The sequence below is a fragment of the Canis aureus genome, unplaced genomic scaffold, assembly GCF_053574225.1.
Source record: "Canis aureus isolate CA01 unplaced genomic scaffold, VMU_Caureus_v.1.0 ptg000226l_RagTag, whole genome shotgun sequence".
Taxonomy (NCBI): Eukaryota; Metazoa; Chordata; class Mammalia; order Carnivora; family Canidae; genus Canis; species Canis aureus.
In genome coordinates this window covers 13,236-32,568 of record NW_027554494.1, presented here as the reverse complement: position 1 = coordinate 32,568, position 19,333 = coordinate 13,236, and the positions used below count along the sequence as shown (strand labels likewise).

Here is a 19,333-nt window from a genome sequence, read left to right as displayed (position 1 = left end):
TGTTTATGGAGTCGTGCGACTCATCTTGGCATTTTCAGTGCCTTGCTTTATTAATTAAGCTACATTAACTTATACTGAAATTGTAGTGTGTATAATAAATAAAATACATAGTAAATATGAGAGGAAAAAAAAAGGGGATGCTATCTATAGATAGACCACGAGATCGAATGCGTGTAAGACTGTTGTGTTAAGTTAACTAGAGTAGCAATACATTTGTATACAATTTAAATAAAGCTTGTGAGTATTGTATGCACTTAGTCCTGTTTTTGGGGTTTGGCAGGACATAAATAAGTGTATAATAGATGACATGAGTTTATGGGGGGTAAGGGGGGTTTGTATAAGTTAACTTAATGTCTTGCGCGTGTACGTACGTGTACACACGTGTACGTACGTGTACACACGTGTACGTACGTGTACACACGTGTACGTACGTGTACACACGTGTACGTACGTGTACACACGTGTACGTACGTGTACACACGTGTACGTACGTGTACGTACGTGTACGTACGTGTACGTACGTGTACACACGTGTACGTACGTGTACACACGTGTACGTACGTGTACACACGTGTACGTACGTGTACACACGTGTACGTACGTGTACACACGTGTACGTACGTGTACACACGTGTGTCCTAGAATTATATGTCCTGAAACCATTGACTGAATAGCACCTTGATTTTATGCGTGAGTTGATAAATGATAATGAATAAGTCCAGCTACAAGTTATTTGACTGCATTAGGGCCGCGACGGGCATATTCCCTGAGAGCAGAAGATAAGTTAGAGTTAGTGCCGTTGCGGTCATAGATGAGTGATAGCAGATTCCCCCCCTAAAAATAAAAGATACCAAATGCATGACACCACAGTTATGTGTGATCATGGGCTGATTAGTCACTAGTCCATCGAGATGTCCCATTTGCGAGAATTAGTAGGATTGGAATAAATAGAGTCATGGCCCTGAGGTAAGAACCAGATGCCAGGTATAGTTTCATGATAGTAACCCCCACATTAGCATGGGCCCGGAGCGAGAAGAGTGACATTACAGGCAAGGATTGATGGTTTCTCGAGGCATGGTGATTAAGCCCTTATTGGACTAAGTGATATGCATCTAGTTACTGTTGAGGATCAATGGGTTGTGGAATTGGACTAGACATGTCCTATGTAAAGATATAATATCATGTACATGCTTATATGCATGGGGCAAGCCATTAATGCACGACGTACATAGGGGAGGGAAAGAAGGATTTTTTGGAGATACTGACATAGCACAGTAGAGGTGGTCCAATATATGAATGTAGGGGGTGTCAGGGAATAGTTTAAGAAGAATTTCAGCTTTGGGTGCTGATGGTGGAGCAAGAGCTTCTTCCTTGAGTCTTAGGGAGGGCGACTACTCTCCATTTTTGGTTTACAAGACCAAGGTAATGATTATACTACAAAGACTCTTCATTTTAGAAGATTATTTTCGATAACGCTAATTGTTGGCATTAGAATCAATAGGATGGTGAAATATAGAATTGAGGCGACCTGTCCGATAATGATGAAAGGGTGTTCAACTGGCTGTCCTCCAATCCAAGTTAAAGTGAGAAGATCGGCGACTAAAAGTCAGAATAGGCATTGGCTGAGGGGTCGGAATATTATACTGCGTTGCTTAGATGTGTGGAGGAATGGAATGAATGCTAAAATTAGGATGGAGAATACTAGGGCGAGTACACCTCCTAATTTATTAGGGATAGATCGTAGGATGGCATAGGCGAATAGGAAGTATCATTCAGGTTTGATATGTGGAGGGGTGTTTAGGGGGTTTGCAGGGGTGTAGTTGTCTGGATCTCCTAATAGGTCTGGTGAAAATAAAACTAGTGATATTAAGACTAGGAGCAGGAGTAGGATTCCTAGGATATCTTTAATTGTGTAGTAGGGGTGAAACGGAATTTTGTCTGAGTCTGATGTGATTCCTGAGGGGTTGTTGGATCCGGTTTCGTGTAGAAATAGGAGGTGTACTATTGCTAGAGCTGCGATGATGAATGGAAAGATAAAATGAAATGCAAAGAATCGTGTTAAGGTTGCTTTGTCTACTGAGAAGCCACCTCAGATTCACTCTACTAAGTTGGTTCCGATATAGGGGATGGCGGAGAGAAGGTTAGTGATTACAGTTGCCCCTCAAAATGATATTTGTCCTCACGGCAGTACATAGCCTATGAATGCTGTGGCTATGGTTGCGAATAGTAGTACAATTCCAATGTTTCATGTTTCTATGAATACATAGGATCCATAGTATAGGCCTCGTCCCACATGTATGAATAGGCAGATGAAGAATATGGAAGCGCCATTTGCATGTATATAGCGGATAATTCAGCCGTAGTTAACGTCTCGACAGATGTGGGTGACCGATGAAAAAGCTGTGGCCGTGTCCGATGTGTAGTGTATAGCTAGAAATAAACCTGTTAGAATCTGTAGAATCAAGCATACTCCTAATAAGGACCCGAAATTCCATCAAGCAGAGATGTTAGATGGCGCTGGGAGGTCAATGAATGAATTGTTGACAATTTTGGCTAGTGGGTGGGTTTTTCGAATGTTGGTCATTAATGTTCTTATAGTTGAAATACAACGATGATTTTTCATGTCATTAGTCATGGTTAAATTCCATGTAGGAATAATGATAACATACATTGTATTTATTTTAAGTATCGTTTTTGTGATGAGTTTTGTGGGTTTTGCCACTAAACCATCTCCTATTTATGGTGGGCTTGTGCTAATTATTAGCGGTGGGATTGGTTGTGCGATTGTTCTGAATTTTGGGGGTTCTTTTTTAGGGCTGATAGTGTTTTTAATTTATTTGGGGGGTATATTAGTAGTATTTGGTTATACAACTGCTATGGCTACTGAGCAATACCCTGAGGTGTGAGTTTCAAATAAGGCTGTTCTAGCGGCTTTTATTACTGGTCTATTGTCTGAGTTGTTGACTGCTTGCTATATTTTGAAGGATGATGAGGTGGAGGTAGTATTAAAGTTTAATGGAATAGGGGATTGGGTAATTTATGATACGGGGGACTCTGGGTTTTTTAGTGAAGAGGCTATGGGTATTGCGGCTTTATATAGTTATGGAACCTGGTTGGTGATTGTTACAGGTTGGTCGCTGTTAACTGGTGTGTTGGTTATCATGGAAGTTACCCGTGGTAATTAAGGATTAGTAGGCTGAGAATTATAGTTAGTATGAACGATAGGAAATAGAGCTTGATGAGACCCTTTTGATTTGAAATAAGGGTAGAAGATTTTATTTGGAAATACGAGATTGATTTGGGTAGGATGTTTTCTAGTCAGATGGAGTCCAGAAGTATAGATGCTGATTTCTGGCTGATGGTTAAACTTGTTTTAGGTGTGAGGCGGTGCATAATGGTTGGATAATAGCCAAGGAGGGTGGAAAATTTAAAGTAATTAGATGGATAGTTAAATTTGAGTCCTTGTATGGTAAGGTTTAGTTCTAGTGCCAGGATGAAACCCAAGATAGTTACTGCAAGGGCTATCATTTTTAGATAATGAGGCATAGTTATCTGTGGGATGGTGGTGGGTGTGATGCTGTGGGAGATAATGTATCCTGCAAATACACTTCCGATAAGGAGTCGTTTAATAGAGTTAATTAGGAGAGGATTATTCTCGTTGATAAGGATTATAGGGGAGAAGCGGGGCTGGCCTAGTAGAGCGAAGAATATAATTCGGGTGCTGTAGGCAGCGGTTAGGGATGTGGCAACGAGTGTAATTAAGAGGGCTCAGGCGTTGGTATTCGACGTGTTAGCGGACTCGATGATCAGGTCTTTGGAGTAGAATCCTGTAAGGAAAGGTATGCCTGTTAATGCGAGGCTTCCGACAATCAGGGAAGTTGTGGTGAAGGGAAGGACTTTAAATAGGCCACCTATCTTTCGAATGTCTTGTTCATCGTTTAGGCTGTGGATAATTGACCCTGAACATATGAATAACATAGCTTTAAAAAATGCGTGAGTGCAGATGTGTAAGAAGGCTAGGTAAGGCTGGTTAATGCCAATTGTTACTATTATTAGGCCTAGTTGGCTTGAGGTAGAGAACGCTACAATTTTTTTGATATCGTTCTGTGTAAGAGCGCAGATTGCAGTAAATAGTGTAGTAATAGCCCCTAAGCATAAAGTGAGGGTTTGAATAGTTTGATTATGCTCTATTAGTGGATGAAAGCGGATAAGAAGAAATACTCCTGCTACAACTATTGTGCTTGAGTGAAGTAGGGCTGATACAGGAGTGGGGCCTTCTATGGCTGAGGGGAGTCAGGGATGTAAGCCGAATTGAGCAGATTTACCGGTAGCTGCTAATAGTAAGCCAAGTAGCGGCAAATTAAAATTATCGTTTGTTGTAATAAAGATTTGTTGAAGGTCTCATGTGTTTAAGTTCAATAGAAACCATGCTATGGTTATAATGAAGCCTACATCTCCAATACGGTTATAGAGGATAGCTTGTAGGGCAGCTGTATTTGCATCGGTTCGGCCGTATCATCATCCAATAAGTAAAAATGATATAATGCCAACTCCTTCTCAGCCAATGAATAGTTGGAATATGTTGTTTGCGGTGACTAAGACTATTATAGTAATAAGAAATAAGAGAAGATACTTGAAAAATCGGTTAATATAAGGATCGGAGTGTATATATCATATAGAAAACTCTATAATAGACCACGTGACAAAAAGGGCTACGGGCACAAAGATTATTGAGAAGTAGTCTAATTTAAAACTCATGGATAGTTTTATGGTCTGGATTGTTATTCAATGTCAGTTTGAAACAATTGTTTCCTGTCCTGAGTAGATGAATATTATTGTGGGAATTATGCTAATTATGAATGCGTAAGAAGTAGCGGTTTTTACATAGTATGGGTATAGCTTATTTTTGTAGAGTTTAGTAGAGGTTATAATGATGGGCAAAGTAAGAATGACTAGAGCTGTGATTATGCATGAAGTAAATATATTTATTACTTTTATTTGGAGTTGCACCAATTTTTTGGTTCCTAAGACCAATGGATTACTTCTATCCTATAAAAGTTGAAAAAGCCATGTTCTTATACATGGGAGCATGAGTTAGCAGTTCTTGCAGTACTTTTTCGGTAAGCAAAAAGGTTTGAGCTTTTATTATTAGATTCACAATCTAATGTTTTTGTTAAACTATGCTTACAGTAGATGGGACCGAGAATAATTTTAGGGTTAAGGGATAGGAGGAGTAGAGGCAGTAGATGCAAGGTTATTAGGGCATTTTCTCGTGTGAATGACGGTTTGATATTTTTGATATGGTGGGAATATTTACCACGCTGTGTGGTGATTAGTATATAAAGTGAGTATAGGGCAGTGATGGTGATGTTAATTCCTATTAGAATAATAGTAATGTTGGATCATGAGAATGAGGATATCACTACAAATAGTTCTCCGATAAGATTAATTGTTGGAGGAAGAGCCAGATTTGTGAGGCTTGCTAATAACCATCAGGCTGCTATCAGGGGAAGGAGGGTTTGAAGTCCTCGTGCGAGAATCATAGTACGGCTATGGATTCGTTCGTAATTGGAGTTGGCTAAGCAGAATAGCATCGAGGATGTTAAACCATGGGCAATTATTAGGGCTGTTGCACCTATATAACTTCATGGTGTTTGAATAAGAACCGCTACAATAACGAGTGCCATATGACTAACTGAGGAGTATGCAATTAGGGATTTTAGATCTGTTTGACGGAGACAGATAGAGCTTGTTATGATTATGCCTCATAGAGATAATATTATGAAAGGATACGCTATGAAGTTGGTCAGGGGGTTTAGTAGGGTTGTAATTCGTATCATGCCATAGCCTCCTAATTTCAGGAGTACGGCGGCAAGTACCATGGAGCCGGCAATAGGGGCCTCTACGTGTGCTTTTGGTAGTCACAAGTGGAGGCCGTATAGAGGTATCTTTACTATGAATGCTATCATGCATGCCAATCATAAGAAAACATTAGATCAGGAGTTTGGCAGAGGTTGAATTCAGTATTGAATTATGAGAAAATTTAGGGAGCCCATGAAATTGTGGATGTAAAGGAGAGCTACTAGGAGTGGGAGAGATCCTATTAAAGTATAAAATAAGAAGTAGAGCCCTGCGTTTAGTCGTTCAGTTTGATTCCCCCATCGGGTAATAATGATCAGGGTTGGGATTAGTGTTGCCTCAAATAGGATGTAAAAGAAGATAAGTTCAGAGGCGGTGAAAGTTATAATTAGGAACAACTGGAGAAGAATCAGTATTGAAATATATAGTTTTTTTCGAGTTAAGGGTTCTTTTGATAAATGGTGTTGGCTTGCTATAAGTATAAGGGGTAGAAGTCATGTTGTAAGTGCTAGTAGCGGTGCTGATAGGGAGTCAGAGAAAAATATTAAGGAGGGGTTCAATGTATTATCATTTGGTTGATTCAGGTAGAATAAGCTGATTAAGCTGATTAGCAAACCATATGTTGTCGTGTTAATTCAGATTATGTTAGGCTTTGATACTCATGTAAGGGGGATCAGTATGATAGTGGGGATGATAATTTTTAGCATTGTAAGAGGTTTAGGTTTTGTACGTAATCAGTCCCGTAGGTGTTAGATACTATAACTAGTAGAGATAGTCCTAATGCTGCTTCGCAGGCAGCAAATACTAGTAGTACGATTGGTATCATGCTGGCTAATGTAAGGTGGTTGTTGAGAATAGTTACAGATATTATTACAAATAGTGATAATATTATGCCCTCTAAGCATAGTAGCGATGATATTAGGTGTGATCGATAAACAAGTATACCTATTAGAGAAAGAATGAATGCCAGAAAGATATTAATATATACTATGGACATATGATAATTATGAGATAAATCATAATCTAATGAGTCGAAATCATTTGTTTTGGCTTAAACTAATTATCATATTCGGTTCATTCTAGCCCCTTTTCGGTTCATTCGTACGCTAGGCTTGCAGCTAGGAGGGAGATTAGTAGGAGTGCTATGATAAGTATTGTTGTCAACTTGTTGGTTTGTGACGCTCAGGGAAGTGGGAGTAGGAGTGCGATTTCTAGGTCGAAAAGCAGGAATGTGATGGCAACTAGGAAGAATTTTATAGAGAAAGGTAGGCGAGCAGATCCCATGGGGTCAAAACCACATTCGTAGGGGCTTGTCTTGTCTGTATAAATATTTAGTTGGGGAAGTCAGAATGCGATTAGTACAAGTAAGGACGCTAGGGTTACATTAGTTATCAAGGTTAGTATTACGTTTATTACTTCTTTCCAGGTTGATCTGGAGCTAACTGATTGGAAGTCAATTGTACTAGTTATACTAAAGAAATAGGATCCTCATCAATAAATAGATACATATAAGAATAGTCAGACTACATCAACAAAGTGTCAATATCATGCAGCGGCTTCAAATCCGAAGTGGTGGTTTGATGTGAAGTGGTAGTATAGTTGTCGGAGAAAGCACACGATAAGGAATGTGGAGCCAATAATTACATGTAGTCCGTGAAACCCAGTAGCTATAAAAAAGGTAGATCCGTACACTCCGTCGGAGATTGTAAAAGATGTCTCGTAGTATTCGGAGGCCTGTAATAGTGTAAAATATACGCCTAAGGAGATTGTAATAAATAGGCCTTGAAGTATGTGTTTACGATTGCCTTCTATTAAACTATGATGGGCTCAAGTAATAGATACTCCGGAGGCTAGGAGGACTGAGGTGTTGAGTAGAGGAACTTCTAGTGGGTTAAGAGGAATAATGCCGGTGGGAGGTCAGCAACCTCCAAGTTCAGGAGTAGGGGCTAGGCTGGAATGGTAAAAGGCTCAAAAGAAGCCTGCAAAGAAAAATACTTCTGATACAATAAAAAGAACTATTCCGTACCGTAGTCCTTTTTGTACAATAGGGGTGATGTCCTTGGAATGTGCCTTCTCGGATCACATCTCGTCATCACTGGTATATGGTTAGCAGGTTGGTTGTGAATCCTAATGTAAGTAGGGATATTGAGTTATAGTGAAATCATATGATAAGACCCGATGTTATAAGAAGGGCAGAAAGGGCTCCTGTTAGCGGTCATGGGCTTGGGTTAACTATATGGTAAGCGTGAGTTTGGTGGGTCATTAGGTGTTGTCATGTAAGTATAGACTTACTAGTAAGGTAAAGACATAGGCTTGAATTAAGGCAACAGCAAACTCTAGAATCGTAAATAGAATTAAAATAATAAAAGTGATGAAAGCTGTGGTCGCGCTAATATTAATAAGAGCTAAGGTAGCCCCTCCAATCAAATGGATTAGGAGGTGTCCTGCAGTAATATTGGCGGTTAATCGAACGGCTAGAGCTATGGGTTGAATGAATAGACTAATAGTTTCGATGATTACTAGTATTGGAATTAGGGGAAGAGGGGTGCCTTGGGGTAGAAAGTGTGCCAAGGATGCTTTGGTCTTATAGCGGAAACCGGTAATTACTGTCCCTGCTCATAGGGGGATTGCTATTCCGAGGTTTATAGAGAGTTGTGTCGTGGGCGTAAATGAGTGGGGTAGTAGTCCAAGTAGGTTAGTTGAACCAATGAATAGAATTAGTGATATAAGTATGAGAGCTCAGGTTCGTCCCTTTTGATTATGAATTGCTAGTATTTGTTTTGATGTTAATTGAATTAATCATTGCTGAATGGAGATTAACCGATTATTGATTAGGCGATTGGGTGCTGGGAATAAAATGGAAGGGAATATGACGATCAGTACTACAATAGGGAGACCTATTATTGAGGGGGCAGCGAAAGAGGCGAATAAATTTTCGTTCATTTGTTTTCTCAAGGATTATGTTGACTAGTGATTTTAGTAGACTTGGTTATTGGGTTTTCCGGGTAGTGGTGATTTGAAATTTTTAGTTGGAATAGAATGAAGAGGGTGAGAAATATTGAAAAGATTATAATAAATCAGGTGGATGTGTCTAGCTGTGGCATTTCATTAAGGGGAGGTTAAAACTCCCAGTCTTTAACTTAAAAGGTTAATGCTTTATAGCTTCTTAATGAGTAAGTCTAGTCTAGGTTATACTATTAAGGCAGATCAGGTTTCAAAATAAGATAGGGGGACTATTTCAAGAACAATGGGTATAAAGCTATGGTTAGATCCGCAGATTTCAGAGCACTGGCCATAATACAGTCCCGGTCGTATGGCTATAAGGGTGGTTTGGTTTAGTCGTCCTGGAATAGCGTCAGTTTTTAGACCTAGTGATGGAACAGCTCATGAATGCAAAACGTCTTCTGAAGAAATAAGTATTCGGATGGTTATTTCTATTGGGAGGACAACTCGGTTGTCTACTTCTAATAGTCGGAGTTCTCCTGGCTTTAATTCTTGTGTTGGGATTATGTAGGAGTCAAAGTTTAAGTCTTCATAATCAGTATATTCATAGCTTCAGTATCATTGGTGGCCTATTGTTTTCACGGTTAAAGAGGGGTTATTGATTTCGTCTATTATATAAAGGATTCGGAGGGAAGGTAGAGCGATTAGGATTAGGATAATGGCGGGTAGGATAGTTCATACTGTTTCTACTTCCTGTGCGTCTATTGTGCTTGTATGAGTTAATTTTGTAGTCAATATTAGGGAAATGATGTAGAGAACTAAAGAACTGATTAAGAATACAATTATTAGTGTATGGTCATGAAAATGAAGTAGCTCCTCTATAATAGGGGAGGTTGCGTCCTGTAATCCGAGTTGAAATGGGTACGCCATAGAGGTATATAGGGGTTTCACCTATAATTTAACCTTGACAAAGTTATGTAATATTTTACTAATACCTCCTGATTGAGAAAGACATAGTGGTTATGACATTGGCTTGAAACCAATTTTAGGGGGTTCGATTCCTTCCTTTCTTATTTTTGGATTACATATGTAGGTTCTTCGAACGTGTGATATGGAGGGGGACATCCATGTAGTCATTCAATATTAGTTGTAGTAAGTTCTACTATAGCAACTTCTCGTTTGGATGCAAAGGCCTCTCAGATTATAAAAATTATAAGCATCACCGCTGTAAGCGAGATAAACGATCCTATAGAGGAGACGGTATTTCAGGTGGTATATGCATCTGGATAGTCAGAGTACCGACGAGGTATTCCGGATAAACCTAGGAAATGCTGAGGGAAGAAAGTTATATTTACTCCCACAAATATAATTGTAAAGTGAATCTTTGCTCAAGTATCGTTAAGAGTATAACCTGAGAATAAGGGGAATCAGTGGGCAAATCCTCCCATAATGGCAAAAACTGCTCCCATTGAGAGCACATAGTGAAAATGAGCTACAACATAATACGTATCATGAAGAACGATGTCTAAGGACGAATTAGCTAGGACAATGCCTGTTAGCCCGCCTACTGTGAATAAGAAAATAAACCCTAAAGCTCATAGCATAGCTGGAGATCATTTAATATTGCCTCCGTGAAGTGTTGCCAGTCAACTAAATACTTTTACTCCTGTTGGAATAGCGATAATTATAGTGGCGGATGTGAAGTATGCTCGTGTGTCTACGTCTATTCCTACAGTAAACATATGGTGAGCTCATACGATAAAGCCTAAAAACCCAATAGATATTATTGCCCATACTATTCCTATATAGCCGAAAGGCTCTTTTTTCCCTGAGTAGTAAGTGACAATGTGAGAAATTATTCCGAACCCTGGCAGGATAAGAATGTAAACTTCAGGATGTCCGAAGAATCAGAATAAGTGTTGATATAGGATAGGGTCTCCTCCTCCAGCGGGATCGAAAAATGTCGTATTAAGATTACGGTCTGTTAAAAGTATTGTAATTCCAGCAGCCAGTACAGGCAGGGATAGTAGGAGTAGAACTGCTGTAATTAGTACTGATCATACAAATAGGGGGGTTTGATACTGGGATATTGCAGGGGGTTTTATGTTGATAATAGTAGTAATGAAATTAATTGCCCCTAAAATAGAAGAGACTCCGGCTAAATGTAAGGAGAAAATTGTAAGATCAACGGATGCTCCTGCATGGGCCAGATTGCCAGCCAGTGGGGGGTAAACGGTCCACCCCGTTCCTGCACCTGCTTCTACCATAGAAGATGCTAATAGTAGAAGAAAAGATGGAGGAAGAAGTCAGAAGCTCATGTTATTTATTCGGGGGAATGCCATGTCCGGAGCACCAATTATTAATGGCACTAGTCAGTTTCCAAAGCCCCCAATTATAATGGGCATGACTATGAAGAAGATTATTACGAAAGCATGGGCGGTTACGACGACGTTATAAATTTGATCGTCGCCTAGTAAAGTACCGGGCTGACCTAGTTCGGCTCGGATGAGGAGGCTCAAGGCAGTGCCTACTATGCCGGCTCATGCTCCAAATAGTAAGTATAAAGTACCAATATCTTTGTGATTAGTAGAGAACAGTCATCGGTTAATGAACATAGGTAAAATGGCTGATAAAAGCATTAGACTGTAAATCTAAAAATAGAGGTTTAAGTCCTCTTTTTGCCAAGCTCTGTGGTGAATTTTCATATTGAATTGCAAATTCAAAGAAGCAGCCTAGACGCCGCCGGGGCTTCTCCCGCCTTTTTTTTCTACGCGGCGGGAGAAGGTAGATTGAAGCCAGTTACTAGGGTATTTAGCTGTTAACTAAAATTTCGTGAGGTAGAAGCTCACCAATCTAGGGAGGGCTTAGCTTAATTAAAGTGTTTGATTTGCATTCAATTGATGTAAGATAGATTCTTGCAGCCCTTAGAGGTGATTTGGTCAGGGGTTAAGTGTATAGCACTTGCTTAGAGCTTTGAAGGCTCTTGGTCTGGTCTAACCTAAACTCCTAGTCCAAGACTGATAATATAGGTGTTAGCGGGAGTAGTATAGTTGAGATAATGATTAAGGGGGGTAGTAGGGTTGCCTTTTTTGTGTACTCGAATTGTCATTTTATTTTTATGTTATTTGTGGACGGGAATATGGTAAGTGCGGTGCTATATGTGAGTCGCAGGTAGAAATATAAGTTAAGTAGAGCGGTGATGGCTATTAGTGTTGGAATAATAATTATGTTATTTTTTGTTAATTCTTGAATAATTATTCATTTAGGGATGAAGCCAGATAATGGGGGTAGTCCTCCTAGGGATAATATTAAGATTAAGATTATGGAGGTGATTAGGGGAAATTTATTTCATATGTGGGATAAGGATAAGGTTGTGGTGGATGAGTTTAATATGAATAGTATGAAGGTAGATAGTGTTATTAGAATATATAAAGTTAAGTTTAGGATTATTATTGTAGGGTTGTAAATAATGATAGCGGCTATTCAGCCTATGTGGGCAATGGAGGAGTATGCTATGATTTTTCGTAGTTGAGTTTGATTTAGTCCGCCTCAGCCTCCTACTAGAACGGATGCGAGGGCTATTAGTATAAGAAGGTTGGTGTTAATTGATGGGGAGATTTGATATAGGATGGATATAGGTGCGATTTTTTGTCATGTTAGTAGGATTATTCCTGATATAAGTGTTACTCCTTGTGCTACTTCGGGAACTCAGAAGTGGAATGGAGATAGGCCTAGTTTTATTGTTAGGGCGGTGGTTATTATGATGGATGCGATGGGGTTTGAGATTTTTGAGATTACTCATTGGCCGGAGTAAAGAAGGTTAATGGTGACTCCTATTATTAGTAATATTGAGGCAGTAGCTTGTGTAAGAAAATATTTTGTAGAGGCTTCTATGGCTCGTGGATTATACTTTTTTATGAGGATAGGGATGATGGCTAGCATGTTTATTTCGAATCCAATTCAGATCAGTAATCAGTGCGAGCTTAGTATGACGATTATGGTCCCTGCCATGATAGTTGCTATAATAATAGTGAGAATAGGGGGTTTTATTAGTACGGGAAGGGTATAAACCAACATTTTCGGGGTATGGGCCCGATAGCTTAATTTAGCTGACCTTACTGTAGAATATAGTGTAAGTTTGGTAGCACGAAGATCTTTGAATTCTTAAGATTAGGTTCGAAGCCTATTATTCTAGAAATAAGAGGATTTAAACCTCTATTATTTACTCTATCAAAGTAACTCTTTTATCAGACATATTTCTTATGTTTGGGGTGGGATACTCGCGGTAATAATGGGTAAGGCAACATGTCATATGCATAGGGCTAAAGTTAGGGGTAGAAAATTTTTTCACAATAAGTGTATTAATTGATCATAGCGGAATCGAGGGTATGATGCTCGAATTCATAGGAAGCAGATAGTTAGTAAGAGGGTTTTTATAGTGAAGTTAATAGAGTAGAGTTCTGGTATAAATGGGTTGTGGAATGCACCGAAGAATAGAATTGTTGTGAGGATATTTATTATAATGATATTTGCGTACTCTGCTAGAAAGAATAGGGCAAAAGGACCCGCTGCATACTCTACGTTAAATCCAGAAACTAGTTCGGATTCTCCTTCAGTTAAGTCGAAGGGGGCTCGGTTAGTTTCTGCTAGAGTAGAAATGAATCATATCATGGCTAGGGGCCAGGCCGGAAAGATTAGTCATATATGTTCTTGGGTGATAATTAGTGTGGATAGTGTAAATGACCCGTTTATTAGGAGGACTGATAGGAGAATGATTGCTAGTGTTACTTCATATGAGATTGTTTGAGCTACTGCTCGGAGGGCTCCGATTAGAGCGTATTTGGAGTTTGAGGCTCATCCTGACCAAAGGATGGAGTATACGGCGAGACTTGATATTGCTAGTATGAATAGGACTCCTAAGTTTATATTAATGAGTGGGTAGGGCATTGGGAGAGGGATTCATATAGTTAGGGCTAGTGATAGAGCTAGAATGGGGGCTAGAATGAATATTGATATGGAGGATGTAAGTGGTCGTAGAGGTTCTTTTGTGAAGAGTTTTACTGCATCTGCGATTGGTTGAAGGAGGCCGTAGGGGCCTACGATATTAGGCCCTTTTCGAAGTTGTATGTAGCCTAAGACTTTTCGTTCAACGAGGGTGAGGAAGGCTACGGCAAGAAGGATTGGGATGATAAGAGAGATAATGTTGATAAAGAACATTTTGTTAGGGAGAGGAATTGAACCTCTGATAATAAAGGTTTAAGTTTTACGCAGTTACCGGGCTCTGCCACCCTAACAAAGCCCCTTTTCTCGGGCTTATGAGGAGATAAACTGGTTAGATTGAGTTGACTTCATCTATTAGTTTTAAGGCGCCTTTGTGAGGTAGGCCTTACATCCCTTGTCCTTTCGTACTGGGGGAGGTTATATAATAGATAGAAACCGACCTGGATTACTCCGGTCTGAACTCAGATCACGTAGGACTTTAATCGTTGAACAAACGAACCCTTAATAGCTGCTGCACCATTAGGATGTCCTGATCCAACATCGAGGTCGTAAACCCTATTGTCGATATGGACTCTTGAATAGGATTGCGCTGTTATCCCTAGGGTAACTTGTTCCGTTGATCAAAAATTATTGGATCAATAAGTGATGTTATATTTTGACTTGTGGGTCTAAATTTTAATCACTCGGGAGTTTTTTTATATTCCGAGGTCACCCCAACCTAAATTGCTAACCCACAATAATGGTGTAATGTTATGCCTTGTAGGTATTTAGTATCCATAAGTTTGGGTTAGTTAATTAAAGCTCCATAGGGTCTTCTCGTCTTATTGTGGCATTCCCGCCTCTTCACGGGAAGGTCAATTTCACTGATTGGGAATAAGAGACAGTTAAACCCTCGTGTGGCCATTCATACAAGTCCTTATTTAGAGAACAAATGATTATGCTACCTTTGCACGGTCAGGATACCGCGGCCGTTAAACAAGTGTCACTGGGCAGGCAGTGCCTCCAATACTAGAAATGCTGGAGGTGATGTTTTTGGTAAACAGGCGGGGTTTGTGTTTGCCGAGTTCCTTTTACTCCTTTTAATCTTTCCTTAAATGCATGCCTGTGTTGGGTTAACAATAGGGTAGATAAGTATTTCATTTTTGGGTTGATATTATCAGATTGTTAACTATCAGTGGTCTATCCGTTTCTGATATAAGCTTATGCGGGGAGAAAATAGTTCTTGTTACTCATACTAGCATTGTTGCTTCTATATTTAAATAGAATGGCCCAGGAGGTATAATTAGGAGTTGATGTAATATGATTGGGATTAAGTTATATTGTTTGTTGAGCTGGAACGCTTTCTCAATTGGTGGCTGCTTTTAAGCCAACTATGGTGATGTTAGTATATACTCTCTAATAAAGGTTGTATCCTGATTCTAAGAAGCTGTACCTTCTTAGACTATATTTTAAATTTACATTAAAATTTTGTTTTTTTTTAGGTAAATTTAAAGTTGAACTAAAATTCTGTTTGTGGGCAACCAGCTATCACCAGGCTCGTTAGGCTTTTCACCTCTACCCACAAATCTTCTCACTATTTTGCTACATAGATGAGTTGATCCTTTTAGATTGTTTATGGGTAGCTCGTCTGGTTTCGGGGAGCTTAGCTTAAGTTCTCTTTGTTAAGTCGTTTCTGGCTAGTTCATTATGCAAAAGGTAAAAGGGGTAATCTTTGCTGTTTAATACTGTTAAGATGTCTTTCATCATTCCCTTACGGTACTATCTCTATCGCTCCAATTAAAATTTCTATCTCCTATACTTTTATTATTTAACTAAATGTTTTACTTTATATGTCTGTGATACTTAAGTTTGGGGTTAGTTGGGCTAGCTTTTGTTCAAAGTGGTCATAAGTAATGAAATCTTCTGGGTGTAGGCCAGACGCTTTAGTTAAGCTACACTTTGATTAATCCAAGCACACCTTCCGGTATGCTTACCTTGTTACGACTTGTCTCCTCTTGTGTCTTAGTTAAGTTAATATGGTTATGGTTGTGTCTTATTACTTGAGGAGGGTGACGGGCGGTGTGTGCGTGCTTCATGGCCCTATTCAATTAAGCTCTCTATTCTTAATTTACTACTAAATCCTCCTTCAGTTTTTAATTTCATAAAAACGTTCGTGGAATGTTCTTGGGTAGAAAATGTAGCCCATTTCTTCCCACCCCATAAGTTACACCTTGACCTAACTTTTTTATGTAAAATGATTGTGCTTACTATTCTACCTTTTGAGGGTTTGCTGAAGATGGCGGTATATAGACTGAATTAGCAAAGGGTGGTGAGGTTTATCGGGGTTTATCGATTATAGAACAGGCTCCTCTAGAGGGATATAAAGCACCGCCAAGTCCTTTGAGTTTTAAGCTATTGCTAGTAGTCCTCTGGCGAATTATTTTGTTGTAAAATTATCTATGTTTAGGGCTAAGCATAGTGGGGTATCTAATCCCAGTTTGGGTCTTAGCTATCGTGTAGTCAGATTATTATAAAGTCACTTTCGTGGTCTATTTTATGGTAACTGTAGCTTTTTACGGCTTAGTTAAGTTTTAACTTTAGTGCAAAGGTATCTTAAACACGCTTTACGCCGTGGGCCTATTAGTTTGGGTTAATCGTATGACCGCGGTGGCTGGCACGAAATTTACCAACCCTTTTTAGTATGGCTTAGTCAAACTTTCGTTTATGGCTTAATTTTTATCACTGCTGTATCCCGTGGGGGTGTGGCTTAGCAAGGTGTTATGAGCTACTTAAGAGTGTGCTTGATACCTGCTCCTTTAGATCACTGCTGATTTTAAGGGCATTCTCACTGGGGCGTGGAGACTTGCATGTGTAAGTCTACTAAGAACTAATAGGAAGGCTAGGACCAAACCTTTGTGTTTATGGAGTCGTGCGACTCATCTTGGCATTTTCAGTGCCTTGCTTTATTAATTAAGCTACATTAACTTATACTGAAATTGTAGTGTGTATAATAAATAAAATACATAGTAAATATGAGAGGAAAAAAAAAGGGGATGCTATCTATAGATAGACCACGAGATCGAATGCGTGTAAGACTGTTGTGTTAAGTTAACTAGAGTAGCAATACATTTGTATACAATTTAAATAAAGCTTGTGAGTATTGTATGCACTTAGTCCTGTTTTTGGGGTTTGGCAGGACATAAATAAGTGTATAATAGATGACATGAGTTTATGGGGGGTAAGGGGGGTTTGTATAAGTTAACTTAATGTCTTGCGCGTGTACGTACGTGTACACACGTGTACGTACGTGTACACACGTGTACGTACGTGTACACACGTGTACGTACGTGTACACACGTGTACGTACGTGTACACACGTGTACGTACGTGTACACACGTGTACGTACGTGTACGTACGTGTACGTACGTGTACGTACGTGTACACACGTGTACGTACGTGTACACACGTGTACGTACGTGTACACACGTGTACGTACGTGTACACACGTGTACGTACGTGTACACACGTGTACGTACGTGTACACACGTGTGTCCTAGAATTATATGTCCTGAAACCATTGACTGAATAGCACCTTGATTTTATGCGTGAGTTGATAAATGATAATGAATAAGTCCAGCTACAAGTTATTTGACTGCATTAGGGCCGCGACGGGCATATTCCCTGAGAGCAGAAGATAAGTTAGAGTTAGTGCCGTTGCGGTCATAGATGAGTGATAGCAGATTCCCCCCCTAAAAATAAAAGATACCAAATGCATGACACCACAGTTATGTGTGATCATGGGCTGATTAGTCACTAGTCCATCGAGATGTCCCATTTGCGAGAATTAGTAGGATTGGAATAAATAGAGTCATGGCCCTGAGGTAAGAACCAGATGCCAGGTATAGTTTCATGATAGTAACCCCCACATTAGCATGGGCCCGGAGCGAGAAGAGTGACATTACAGGCAAGGATTGATGGTTTCTCGAGGCATGGTGATTAAGCCCTTATTGGACTAAGTGATATGCATCTAGTTACTGTTGAGGATCAATGGGTTGTGGAATTGGACTAGACATGTCCTATGTAAAGATATAATATCATGTACATGCTTATATGCATGGGGCAAGCCATTAATGCACGACGTACATAGGGGAGGGAAAGAAGGATTTTTTGGAGATACTGACATAGCACAGTAGAGGTGGTCCAATATATGAAGCACAGTAGAGGTGGTCCAATATATGAATGTAGGGGGTGTCAGGGAATAGTTTAAGAAGAATTTCAGCTTTGGGTGCTGATGGTGGAGCAAGAGCTTCTTCCTTGAGTCTTAGGGAGGGCGACTACTCTCCATTTTTGGTTTACAAGACCAAGGTAATGATTATACTACAAAGACTCTTCATTTTAGAAGATTATTTTCGATAACGCTAATTGTTGGCATTAGAATCAATAGGATGGTGAAATATAGAATTGAGGCGACCTGTCCGATAATGATGAAAGGGTGTTCAACTGGCTGTCCTCCAATCCAAGTTAAAGTGAGAAGATCGGCGACTAAAAGTCAGAATAGGCATTGGCTGAGGGGTCGGAATATTATACTGCGTTGCTTAGATGTGTGGAGGAATGGAATGAATGCTAAAATTAGGATGGAGAATACTAGGGCGAGTACACCTCCTAATTTATTAGGGATAGATCGTAGGATGGCATAGGCGAATAGGAAGTATCATTCAGGTTTGATATGTGGAGGGGTGTTTAGGGGGTTTGCAGGGGTGTAGTTGTCTGGATCTCCTAATAGGTCTGGTGAAAATAAAACTAGTGATATTAAGACTAGGAGCAGGAGTAGGATTCCTAGGATATCTTTAATTGTGTAGTAGGGGTGAAACGGAATTTTGTCTGAGTCTGATGTGATTCCTGAGGGGTTGTTGGATCCGGTTTCGTGTAGAAATAGGAGGTGTACTATTGCTAGAGCTGCGATGATGAATGGAAAGATAAAATGAAATGCAAAGAATCGTGTTAAGGTTGCTTTGTCTACTGAGAAGCCACCTCAGATTCACTCTACTAAGTTGGTTCCGATATAGGGGATGGCGGAGAGAAGGTTAGTGATTACAGTTGCCCCTCAAAATGATATTTGTCCTCACGGCAGTACATAGCCTATGAATGCTGTGGCTATGGTTGCGAATAGTAGTACAATTCCAATGTTTCATGTTTCTATGAATACATAGGATCCATAGTATAGGCCTCGTCCCACATGTATGAATAGGCAGATGAAGAATATGGAAGCGCCATTTGCATGTATATAGCGGATAATTCAGCCGTAGTTAACGTCTCGACAGATGTGGGTGACCGATGAAAAAGCTGTGGCCGTGTCCGATGTGTAGTGTATAGCTAGAAATAAACCTGTTAGAATCTGTAGAATCAAGCATACTCCTAATAAGGACCCGAAATTCCATCAAGCAGAGATGTTAGATGGCGCTGGGAGGTCAATGAATGAATTGTTGACAATTTTGGCTAGTGGGTGGGTTTTTCGAATGTTGGTCATTAATGTTCTTATAGTTGAAATAC

At 39.7% G+C, this 19,333-nt stretch overlaps 1 pseudogene; it reads right to left on the bottom strand.

The window, feature by feature from the left end:
* Positions 1–15,743: 15,743 nt before the first annotated feature.
* LOC144309875 (18S ribosomal RNA) lies at positions 15,744–16,698 on the bottom strand (annotated as a pseudogene).
* Between the last annotated feature and the right edge of the window lie 2,635 nt (positions 16,699–19,333).